At 47.2% G+C, this 9,099-nt stretch overlaps 1 long non-coding RNA gene across 1 annotated transcript; it reads left to right on the top strand.

The window, feature by feature from the left end:
- Positions 1–6,845: 6,845 nt before the first annotated feature.
- Positions 6,846–8,536, top strand: LOC134946781 (uncharacterized). Its single transcript, XR_010182419.1, has 2 exons — positions 6,846–7,235; positions 8,259–8,536. It is a non-coding gene; the product is annotated as an uncharacterized LOC134946781 (long non-coding RNA).
- Positions 8,537–9,099: the final 563 nt, after the last annotated feature.

Genomic DNA, 9,099 nt, shown 5'->3' with positions numbered 1-9,099 from the left:
AAATGTTGAGGTTCCAAAATTAGGGAAAGATCAAGATCCACTTCCACCTCGTGCTGAAGCTGCTGCCACTAGTCATGGCCGAGACGATGAAATGCCAGCAACGTCGTCTGCCAAGGCCGATGCCCAATGTCATAGTACAGAGCATGTCAAATCCAAAACACCAAATATCAGTAAAAAAAGGACTCCAAAACCTAAAATAAAATTGTCGGAGGAGAAGCGTAAACTTGCCAATATGCCATTTACCACACGGAGTGGCAAGGAACGGCTGAGGCCCTGGCCTATGTTCATGGCTAGTGGTTCAGCTTCACATGAGGATGGAGGCACTCAGCCTCTCGCTAGAAAAATGAAAAGACTCAAGCTGGCAAAAGCAGTAGCACCGCAAAGAACTGTGCGTTCTTCGAAATCCCAAATCCACAAGGAGAGTCCAATTGTGTCGGTTGCGATGCCTGACCTTCCCAACACTGGACGTGAAGAGCATTCGCCTTCCACCATTTGCACGCCCCCTGCAAGTGCTGGAAGGAGCACCCGCAGTCCAGTTCCTGATAGTCAGATTGAAGTTGTCAGTGTTGAAGTACACCAGGATGAGGAGGATATGGGTGTTGCTGGCGCTGGGGAGGAAATTGACCAGGAGGATTCTGATGGTGAGGTGGTTTGTTTAAGTCAGGCACCCGGGGAGACACCTGTTGTCCGTGGGAGGAATATGGCCGTTGACATGCCTGGTGAAAATACCAAAAACATCAGCTCTTCGGTGTGGAGGTATTTCAACAGAAATGCGGACAACAGGTGTCAAGCCGTGTGTTCCCTTTGTCAAGCTGTAATAAGTAGGGGTAAGGACGTTAACCACCTCGGAACATCCTCCCTTATACGTCACCTGCAGCGCATTCATAATAAGTCAGTGACAAGTTCAAAAACTTTGGGTGACAGCGGAAGCAGTCCACTGACCAGTAAATCCCTTCCTCTTGTAACCAAGCTCACGCAAACCACCCCACCAACTCCCTCAGTGTCAATTTCCTCCTTCCCCAGGAATGCCAATAGTCCTGCAGGCCATGTCACTGGCAATTCTGACGATTCCTCTCCTGCCTGGGATTCCTCCGATGCATCCTTGCGTGTAACGCCTACTGCTGCTGGCGCTGCTGTTGTTGCTGCTGGGAGTCGATGGTCATCCCAGAGGGGAAGTCGTAAGACCACTTTTACTACTTCCACCAAGCAATTGACTGTCCAACAGTCCTTTGCGAGGAAGATGAAATATCACAGCAGTCATCCTACTGCAAAGCGGATAACTGAGGCCTTGGCATCCTGGGTGGTGAGAACCGTGGTTCCGGTATCCATCATTACTGCAGAGCCAACTAGAGACTTGTTGGAGGTACTGTGTCCCCGGTACCAAATACCATCTAGGTTCCATTTCTCTAGGCAGGCGATACCGAAAATTTACACAGACCTCAGAAAAAGAGTCACCAGTGTCCTAAAAAATGCAGCTGTACCCAATGTCCACTTAACCACGGACATGTGGACAAGTGGAGCAGGGCAGGGTCAGGACTATATGACTGTGACAGCCCACTGGGTAGATGTAAGGACTCCCGCCGCAAGAACAGCAGCGGCGGCACCAGTAGCAGCATCTCGCAAACGCCAACTCTTTCCTAGGCAGGCTACGCTTTGTATCACCGGTTTCCAGAATACGCACACAGCTGAAAACCTCTTACGGCAACTGAGGAAGATTATCGCGGAATGGCTTACCCCAATTGGACTCTCCTGTGGATTTGTGGCATCGGACAACGCCAGCAATATTGTGTGTGCATTAAATATGGGCAAATTCCAGCACGTCCCATGTTTTGCACATACCTTGAATTTGGTGGTGCAGAATTATTTAAAAAACGACAGGGGCGTGCAAGAGATGCTGTCGGTGGCCAGAAGAATTGCGGGACACTTTCGGCGTACAGGCACCACGTACAGAAGACTGGAGCACCACCAAAAACTACTGAACCTGCCCTGCCATCATCTGAAGCAAGAAGTGGTAACGAGGTGGAATTCAACCCTCTATATGCTTCAGAGGTTGGAGGAGCAGCAAAAGGCCATTCAAGCCTATACAATTGAGCACGATATAGGAGGTGGAATGCACCTGTCTCAAGCGCAGTGGAGAATGATTTCAACGTTGTGCAAGGTTCTGCTGCCCTTTGAACTTGCCACACGTGAAGTCAGTTCAGACACTGCCAGCCTGAGTCAGGTCATTCCCCTCATCAGGCTTTTGCAGAAGAAGCTGGAGACATTGAAGGAGGAGCTAACACGGAGCGATTCCGCTAGGCATGTGGGACTTGTGGATGGAGCCCTTAATTCGCTTAACAAGGATTCACGGGTGGTCAATCTGTTGAAATCAGAGCACTACATTTTGGCCACCGTGCTCGATCCTAGATTTAAAGCCTACCTTGGATCTCTCTTTCCGGCAGACACAAGTCTGCTGGGGTTGAAAGACCTGCTGGTGAGAAAATTGTCAAGTCAAGCGGAACGCGACCTGTCAACATCTCCTCCTTCACATTCTCCCGCAACTGGGGGTGCGAGGAAAAGGCTCAGAATTCCGAGCCCACCCGCTGGCGGTGATGCAGGGCAGTCTGGAGCGACTGCTGATGCTGACATCTGGTCCGGACTGAAGGACCTGACAACGATTACGGACATGTCGTCTACTGTCACTGCATATGATTCTCTCACCATTGAAAGAATGGTGGAGGATTATATGAGTGACCGCATCCAAGTAGGCACGTCACACAGTCCATACTTATACTGGCAGGAAAAAGAGGCAATCTGGAGGCCATTGCACAAACTGGCTTTATTCTACCTAAGTTGCCCTCCCACAAGTGTGTACTCCGAAAGAGTGTTTAGTGCCGCCGCTCACCTTGTCAGCAATCGGCGTACGAGGTTACATCCAGAAAATGTGGAGAAGATGATGTTCATTAAAATGAATTATAATCAATTCCTCCGCGGAGACATTGACCAGCAGCAATTGCCTCCACAAAGTACACAGGGAGCTGAGATGGTGGATTCCAGTGGGGACGAATTGATAATCTGTGAGGAGGGGGATGTACACGGTGATATATCGGAGGATGATGATGAGGTGGACATCTTGCCTCTGTAGAGCCAGTTTGTGCAAGGAGAGATTAATTGCTTCTTTTTTGGGGGGGGTCCAAACCAACCCGTCATATCAGTCACAGTCGTGTGGCAGACCCTGTCACTGAAATGATGGGTTGGTTAAAGTGTGCATGTCCTGTTTTGTTTATACAACATAAGGGTGGGTGGGAGGGCCCAAGGACAATTCCATCTTGCACCTCTTTTTTCTTTTATTTTTCTTTGCGTCATGTGCTGTTTGGGGAGGGTTTTTTGGAAGGGACATCCTGCGTGACACTGCAGTGCCACTCCTAAATGGGCCCGGTGTTTGTGTCGGCCACTAGGGTCGCTTATCTTACTCACACAGTCAGCTACCTCATTGCGCCTCTTTTTTTCTTTGCGTCATGTGCTGTTTGGGGAGTGTTTTTTGGAAGGGCCATCCTGCGTGACACTGCAGTGCCACTCCTAGATGGGCCCGGTGTTTGTGTCGGCCACTAGGGTCGCTAATCTTACTCACACAGCTACCTCATTGCGCCTCTTTTTTTCTTTGCATCATGTGCTGTTTGGGGAGTGTTTTTTGGAAGGGCCATCCTGCGTGACACTGCAGTGCCACTCCTAGATGGGCCCGGTGTTTGTGTCGGCCACTAGGGTCGCTAATCTTACTCACACAGCTACCTCATTGCGCCTCTTTTTTTCTTTGCGTCATGTGCTGTTTGGGGAGTGTTTTTTGGAAGGGCCATCCTGCGTGACACTGCAGTGCCACTCCTAGATGGGCCCGGTGTTTGTGTTGGCCACTAGGGTCGCTAATCTTACTCACACAGCTACCTCATTGCGCCTCTTTTTTTCTTTGCGTCATGTGCTGTTTGGGGAGGGTTTTTTGGAAGGGACATCCTGCGTGACACTGCAGTGCCACTCCTAAATGGGCCCGGTGTTTGTGTCGGCCACTAGGGTCACTTATCTTACTCACACAGTCAGCTACCTCATTGCGCCTCTTTTTTTCTTTGCGTCATGTGCTGTTTGGGGAGTGTTTTTTGGAAGGGCCATCCTGCGTGACACTGCAGTGCCACTCCTAGATGGGCCCGGTGTTTGTGTCGGCCACTAGGGTCGCTAATCTTACTCACACAGCTACCTCATTGCGCCTCTTTTTTTCTTTGCGTCATGTGCTGTTTGGGGAGTGTTTTTTGGAAGGGCCATCCTGCGTGACACTGCAGTGCCACTCCTAGATGGGCCCGGTGTTTGTGTCGGCCACTAGGGTCGCTAATCTTACTCACACAGCTACCTCATTGCGCCTCTTTTTTTCTTTGCGTCATGTGCTGTTTGGGGAGTGTTTTTTGGAAGGGCCATCCTGCGTGACACTGCAGTGCCACTCCTAGATGGGCCCGGTGTTTGTGTTGGCCACTAGGGTCGCTAATCTTACTCACACAGCTACCTCATTGCGCCTCTTTTTTTCTTTGCGTCATGTGCTGTTTGGGGAGGGTTTTTTGGAAGGGACATCCTGCGTGACACTGCAGTGCCACTCCTAAATGGGCCCGGTGTTTGTGTCGGCCACTAGGGTCGCTAATCTTACTCACACAGCTACCTCATTGCGCCTCTTATTTTCTTTGCGTCATGTGCTGTTTGGGGAGGGTTTTTTGGAAGGGACATCCTGCGTGACACTGCAGTGCCACTCCTAAATGGGCCCGGTGTTTGTGTCGGCCACTAGGGTCGCTAATCTTACTCACACAGCTACCTCATTGCGCCTCTTATTTTCTTTGCGTCATGTGCTGTTTGGGGAGGGTTTTTTGGAAGGGACATCCTGCGTGACACTGCAGTGACACTCCTAAATGGGCCCGGTGTTTGTGTCGGCCACTAGGGTCGCTAATCTTACTCACACAGCTACCTCATTGCGCCTCTTATTTTCTTTGCGTCATGTGCTGTTTGGGGAGGGTTTTTTGGAAGGGACATCCTGCGTGACACTGCAGTGACACTCCTAAATGGGCCCGGTGTTTGTGTCGGCCACTAGGGTCGCTAATCTTACTCACACAGCTACCTCATTGCGCCTCTTTTTTTCTTTGCGTCATGTGCTGTTTGGGGAGGGTTTTTTGGAAGGGACATCCTGCGTGACACTGCAGTGCCACTCCTAGATGGGCCCGGTGTTTGTGTCGGCCACTAGGGTCGCTAATCTTACTCACACAGCTACCTCATTGCGCCTCTTATTTTCTTTGCGTCATGTGCTGTTTGGGGAGGGTTTTTTGGAAGGGACATCCTGCGTGACACTGCAGTGCCACTCCTAGATGGGCCCGGTGTTTGTGTCGGCCACTAGGGTCGCTTATCTTACTCACACAGTCAGCTACCTCATTGCGCCTCTTTTTTTCTTTGCGTCATGTGCTGTTTGGGGAGGGTTTTTTGGAAGGGACAGCCTGCGTGACACTGCAGTGCCACTCCTAGATGGGCCAGGTGTTTGTGTCGGCCACTAGGGTCGCTTAGCTTAGTCATCCAGCGACCTCGGTGCAAATTTTAGGACTAAAAATAATATTGTGAGGTGTGAGGTATTCAGAATAGACTGAAAATGAGTGGAAATTATGGTTTTTGAGGTTAATAATAATATGGGATCAAAATGACCCCCAAATTCTATGATTTAAGCTGTTTTTTTGGGTTTTTTGAAAAAAACACCCGAATCCAAAACACACCCGAATCCGACAAAAAAAATTCGGTGAGGTTTTGCCAAAACGCGGTCGAACCCAAAACACGGCCGCGGAACCGAACCCAAAACCAAAACACAAAACCCGAAAAATTTCAGGCGCTCATCTCTAGTAGAGACGGGATGGAGGAGGGCTGAGGCATTCTGATATATGCCATGTATGGAAGCTGAGATCTGAATGAGGCGCGGGCATTGGGTGGTGTGGCCAATTCCAGGAGACATATCCACGCCCCCTATAAAAGTGCAAGTGCGCTGCATAAGACAGAGGTTCCTAAACTGTGTGCCGTGGCTCCCTGGGGTGTCTCGGGACACTTGCAGGGGTGCCCTGTGTTGGTGGTCCAGGACCAATTCAAATTATTCATGGTCAATATAATAGGCAAAACCAGTGCTGGTTGCTGCCAGTCATAAAATATGTGGCCAAACAGAAGAAAATCTTGTCCCTCACCACACAACTGACCCTAAGGGTGACATATAAACGCGATCTACTTAATGTAATATTTCTGTCTAAATTTCTAAATAAGAAATTTTTGGCCTGGGGTGCCGTGAAAAAAATTCTGATATTCTAGGGCGCCGTGATTCAAAAAAGTTTGGAAACCACTGGCATAAGGGAACATTTGTAATTAGTTACCCGCCCCCCCCCCCCCCTCCAATGTCTCTTATGCCAAGTAAAACAAGGTTGTGTCCACATGGTTGCGAACAGAAGCAGACACAGAGACACATGCAGGCCCGACGACAGGAGGGGTCATTGGGGACACTCGTACCAGGCCCTAAGAATCTGGCACAGAAAAATGGGGCCAGCCCTTCACTCTGAGAGAGGCACCTCAGCAGGCAGCAACAGCAGGGGAGCAGCCAGCATGAAGTAACACCACCTTCCATAGCTTCACTCAGAGCCTAACGGGGAAGGGAGAGAGATGTTGGGTTGAGTCTTATGGCCAATATGATGTTTAACTAACAGAATCCTAATACTTCTGACTGAGGTCAGTGCCATAAGCAGTGCTTTATCCTTAATTGAGTTTATTGCGGATACACAGTAACATTAACAAACAACGAAAGCACAGTGAACATTGGGTTTATACAAAGTCACACATAATCAAAGATCAATACGGAAACCCTGCCATAAAATAATAACTCATATTCTAATGTGAATGTAATAACTTTAAATAAGGAGTGATATCACATTTCCCTTATGTCAGTCACACAAAAGACAGGAGCCTCAAACCAGTGGCCAGTGTAGTGGAGTCTGTGAGGTCATGCTGTGATGTCATAATGGGCCTCAAACCAGAAAGAACCAGTGCTGGCTGGCCTGGTGGGGTCTGTGAGGTCATGCTGTGATGTCATAATGGTATTAACTGCCTATATCCCGGCTTGGCTGCTGCCTCCCTCATTCTCCTTCAATACCTGGAGACACAAAGCTCACCGGCAGGAGTAGAAACAACTGGCAGGAGAAACATACTTGGCTGAGGTTAGTAACTGGACAAAGACAAGAGCAGCTTAGTTAGATGTGGCAGCAGACTTAGATGCCCATTTATCAGCTATTCAAAACCTGTTGCATATGTGCTCCAGTCAATCAGCTCCCAGCTGTCATGTGTTTAAAAATGACAGTTGGGAGCTGATTGACTGGAGCAACATTTATCATACGGAATGAGTTTTAAACAGCTAAAAATCATTGATAAATGGGCAACAAGAATCAGAGGGGAATAGAAATGATTGCTTTAATGATTTAATAAGACAGAAAATAGGATACAGATACTGCACATTAAACTGGAAACAAATACATAGAAAATTAAATTATGTCATAGCTGGTGCTTATTTAAATAATACTATCATGTTTTATTTAAAATGTTTTGTATTATACATGTGTATGTTAGTTTATTATAGTGGTCACTGAGGTTTTCCATGATGGTTTCATCTTCTGCCACTGAAGCCAAACTACGGAGCTATTTATGTACTGAGAAATCCTCACCGCTCTCCTGGTTTCCTTATTACACACTGAGCCATAGAGTACATCAGCAATACATGGCCACCATTAATAGTAATCTAGGGGGAGATCTCTCATCCCTTCTAATGATGGGAGGTGTTGCCTATAGCAACAATCCGATGTTAACTACTGTATCATTGCATGGAGTATACTAGATAAATATTAGCTAGAAGATAATTGGTTGCTATGGGCAACAGCTCCATTTATACTCTTTAGAAGGTTTGATAAGTCTGAAAATATTAGGGAAGGCAGAAAGTAGGTTTATGTCGGACACCGCAGATGATTTTACAAATTCCAACAATGAAAGTGTTCTCAGCTTACATAAGTATAATAGTAACCGGTGAAATGGACTGTCCAGAAAGGCCATTATACAGCTTACAGTTTCAGGTTCTAGTTGATCTTAAATATGAATGTATATCCCTAAATACTGTAGTTGATGTTACTTACAATTGTAAATGCATTGCAAGGCATCTAACACTGTCTACTCTTCATCTTTCTCCACATCAGCGCTATGGCCCCGAGATGGATGATCACACTGTGGGAGTCGATAACTGCCTGCTGTCCATGCAGAAGATACAGGAGCTGGAATGCTCAGAGAAGAGATGCCCACTTGCCTCGCCATACCAGGCTTGAGGAAGAAATGCCTCCAACCAAGCCAGTGGGTTATGATCACTCTGATGGCAGTTTATCCAAAAAACTATCTCCCAGTGAGAAGAACAAGGATCGCCAGATTAAAGTCCTCGATCTCATTAACAAACAGTTAGTCGAGGAGAACAACTTGTTAGCGGCAGAAAACACCTTATTAAAACTGAAGGTTGAAATGCTTAAAGACACGCTAACGAAGGTCATAGAGCTGTTGTAGGCCCCTGTGTAACTCCGCCGCTGTTACGGAGGCTCACCCAGTAGCTGACCAGTAACCATGGATTCTTATCTTTATGCACTCACCTATTAGAGTAGGGGGAAATATGCACTGAGAGGTTTTTGTAATCTTCTAATCGAAAAGGAGCGACCTTTCTTTTTTGAAGTCTGCAGAAATCTGTCAGTGTGTATTTTCCACCTTTTCTCACCTTCTCTAATAGGTAAGTACATAAAAACAATGTTCCATGGCCAACATCTACTGGTTACAGCTTACTGTGGTTATACCTGGTAGTTAATCTTTACATCATTAAAGAGCCAGAGCAAAGATATTGTCTTCAGTGCATTCTTGTCTCTATTTAATTTAGTTGTAGTGAGAAATATATTGTATGTCTAGCTAAATATATAACTATATTAATTATTCATAATATAAAAAAATATTCCATTATCACCAGTAAGGGGTGGGTGTAAGTCCCGATACTAATGGTGACTG

Source organism: Pseudophryne corroboree, chromosome 1, assembly GCF_028390025.1.
Source record: "Pseudophryne corroboree isolate aPseCor3 chromosome 1, aPseCor3.hap2, whole genome shotgun sequence".
Taxonomy (NCBI): Eukaryota; Metazoa; Chordata; class Amphibia; order Anura; family Myobatrachidae; genus Pseudophryne; species Pseudophryne corroboree.
This window is presented reverse-complemented; position numbering and strand designations above follow the sequence as displayed.